The sequence below is a fragment of the Glycine max genome, chromosome 17 (assembly GCF_000004515.6).
Source record: "Glycine max cultivar Williams 82 chromosome 17, Glycine_max_v4.0, whole genome shotgun sequence".
Lineage (NCBI taxonomy): Eukaryota > Viridiplantae > Streptophyta > Magnoliopsida > Fabales > Fabaceae > Glycine > Glycine max.
In genome coordinates this window covers 12,958,001-12,961,618 of record NC_038253.2, presented here as the reverse complement: position 1 = coordinate 12,961,618, position 3,618 = coordinate 12,958,001, and the positions used below count along the sequence as shown (strand labels likewise).

Genomic DNA, 3,618 nt, shown 5'->3' with positions numbered 1-3,618 from the left:
GAACCTCCACTTTCTCTCTACATCTACTAGAAGCAACAAGAAGTTAAATGTGTGTCCAAACACACTGGAAGTAAGTTCTCCCCCCTAGATCGGAAAACGTTCATCAATTTGTACCTTTAGGCACTTCCCTCTATTGAAAGATTGAAAATGACCCAAATAGGTCAGTTAGTCGCTCCAAAGTTGTCTCTGAGGTAGACCTTTTGAAAGACTACAATCATAAAAAAGGAAAAAGAATCAAATACCAATGTTAAGTAAAAAAAGTATGACATCCTCATCTATAATGCTTAGAAGTAAAAACAATAAAAGATAAACTAGAAAGAGCGTACAGATTCTTTGTTGGCAGAACCATATCTACTATGAATCTGCATAGATGACAAACCAACCATTACGAACATAATTGACTTGAGAAAGTATTAAATGGCAGTAAAACATTTCATACCCACCTTCAATGAAAAGTTAGTTAAATCTAACAGAAGCAACTTTGCCTTAAAGTAGTGAGCTAAAGCCTTGGCAAGCATTTGTTGGTAAAGTTTTGTAAGACAGTACTGGTGCTAATCTAGCAAAAACAGGTTCAAGCATTGGAACCGATTCAAATGGGTATATTTTCATTCACGAAGTTTATCACTTTTGGACCAAGCACTGACACACACACTTGCACACCCTTCAAGGATGACTTCTCACCTGCTGCATGTTGGTGAAATTCAGATAAGTTATTCCCTATGCAACAAAATTTGAGAGCATCGAGCAAAATGGGTTTTGCCCCATCAATTTTAAAATTGGAAGACACACTAATCCTTATTAGAAATAATATAAGAAACACATAACATCAAACAAAAGAGAATCCAGTTAAAATCCTGGCTGGCATAAGCCAAAATATGTTTTTATTACATGATAATGATAATAGATAGAGTAATTGTTATTTAATGTTGGTCCACATCTGTAGCAAACAACATAGGTTAAAATATATGTATCCAAAGCCAAGTTACTTGTATAGGAAGGCAACACAAGCATGCAACTTCTTAACCAGTGTTTTGCATGCCAACAACAATACCTTTCATTGTCAAAATACGGGTATCCTCCATACCAGGAGCATAATCACTTGTAGGTTTGAATTTCACAAGCTCAACTGCTGGCTTGCTTGATTCCATGTAGCCTTTGGATCAATGTGGCCTCAACTTCACATGGTAGTCAGGATCACGAAATCGCTTCAATGTGTAGGCTTGCAAGACATTAAGGGTTGTAATGTGCGAATCGTGAAGTCGAAGTATTTGCTTCAAGTAGGGGTCTCCTTCAAGGAGATTTTTGTGTCCAGCAACCTAAAAACAAGAAGAAACAAAGTTGGTCATTAATTTACTATGAAAAATATTAAGTCATTTTATCTTCCAATTTTTTCTAGGACTAAGCTAGAAAATAAATCAAAAATGCATATGATACAACTAGAGAAAAAAGAGAAACTATAACTGCTTCCTGTTGAGCTTTCAATATATAGTCAGTTTGTCATGCATGGTACCATGGCATGATGGCATGACAGTCACAAAATGCTGAATCAACATATAGAAATGGAGCCTATAGAAGTAATAATTGAATACCTGGAGGAGAAGGCTCTTGGTTTCTTCAAACATAGACATTAATCGCTTGCCAAATGGCCACAGTTCCTCTGACACTAGGAGTTTGTCATAAAGGGCCGCAATACCAGGGTCTCCCTTGGCGAACAACATCTCAACCAAGTCAAGGCTGACCCTGAAGAAACCAAGTTGATATATCCAAGTTGTTTTTAACTATTTTTTTAGCTATGAGCATGACCAAGTTTCTGATTTAACTATTTTTTAGCTATGAGCATGACCAAGTTGATATATCCAAGTTTTTCATATATCTCACTGATCATTCAAATATTTAATTTGTAGGCACTATTTGTCTTGTTGTTTGCATCGTCATCACAATATTTGTTGTTGGACATTATACAGATCATCATCACAGGTACAAAAGTTTTTCATAAACTTTTGATGCTAATTTTTGTTACCAATGCTTTTCTATGTTGTTGTCTATGATTAATGACCAATGCTTTATGTACAAGTTTTGTTCATCATGAGTGAATCTTAGATTCCCGTTTGAGATTGAATACAATGATTCTTGTGGACAGTTTGCATTAATCGTTGTATTGAATCTTGCATTTTTTGTTTAGACAGTTTGGGAAGAGCCATATTTTTATGGTAGATTCATGTGTTTATGTTAAGATTGTTTTGTTTAATTTGATGAAATTTCAATACAATGCATTTCTAGTTGTTCTCTGAGTGCATACTTGATTGTCAGAGAATTAATTTCACTACTTTCATGTCGTGTACTTGGAGATCAATGTGAAATGCTGTCAAAATTTTGTCAAATTTAACAAAAGATACTTAACCTTGACTTATGAATTTACCATAAAAAATGTCTTCCTGAATGGGATAGGGCCACTCCTTTAATGAAAAAGTGAGATTTTCATGCATCGAATAACTTTGTGAGTATCACAGAGTTATTATTTAGATTGATCGCAGTTGGATGAACAAAATTTGCATGAGCCCTGCGTATGAGGAAGGCGTGAAACAGTTCTTACAATTTGCTTTTGAAAGAAGTCGACCATATGAGGACGAAATTATTTTTGTCCTTGTATAAATTGTTTGAACGAGAGATAGCAGATACTCGACAACATATGGGAACATCTGTTGTGTGATGGAATTAAGAATAATTATAGAACGTGGATATGACATGGTGAATTGACAGACATGTAGAGTGGGTCCCAATTTGAACAGTTTAATGTAAAAATTGGAGATCACTTGGAGGATATGATTTGTGATCTTGGACAAGAGTCTTTTCAGCAAGCACATGCCCTTATGTATGATACATTGCAAACTGATTCAAAGAAGCCTTTGTATCCAGGGTGCAACAATTCCTTGGCCTTATTGTTAGCGGTGTTAAGTCTGGTTAATGTGAAGGCCAAATATGGGTGGAGTGACAAAATCTTTAGTTCGCTGCTTCAATTAGTGCACCATATGCTTCCAGACGAAAACACGTTGCCAAAAAGTTACTATTAGGCCAAGAAGATATTGTGTCTGATGGATATGGAGTATCAAAAGATTCATGCTTGCCCCAATGGTTGCATATTATATAGACATGAGTTTGAAGAAATGCACAAATGCCCTAGGTGTGGGGTATCACGGTACAAAATGAAGGATGATGACGAGTGTAGTAGTGACGAAAACTCAAAGAAGGGACCCCAAGCGAAGGTGTTGTGGTTCCGATCATTCCAAGGTTTAAGCGTTTGTTTGCTAATGGAGACGATGCAAAAGACCTTACATGGCATGCAAATGGGAGAAACTGCGATGGAATGCTCCGTCATTCGGCTGATTCCTCCCGCTGTAAGAAGATTGATCGTTTTGTATCCGGATTTCGACAAAGAGGCAAGAAATCTTAGGCTTGGAATTGCCACTAATGGAATGAATCCATATGGCAATTTAAGCACCTAACACAGCTCGTGGCCAGTTTTGCTAGTAATTTACAATTTGTCTCCTTTGTTGTGCATGAAGTGAAAATACATAATGTTGTTTATGATGATATTGGGCCCAAGACAGCCAGGAAATG

At 36.5% G+C, this 3,618-nt stretch overlaps 1 pseudogene; it reads right to left on the bottom strand.

The window, feature by feature from the left end:
- Positions 1 to 1,019: 1,019 nt before the first annotated feature.
- On the bottom strand, positions 1,020 to 3,282 carry LOC121173862 (phosphoenolpyruvate carboxylase 1-like; annotated as a pseudogene).
- Between the last annotated feature and the right edge of the window lie 336 nt (positions 3,283 to 3,618).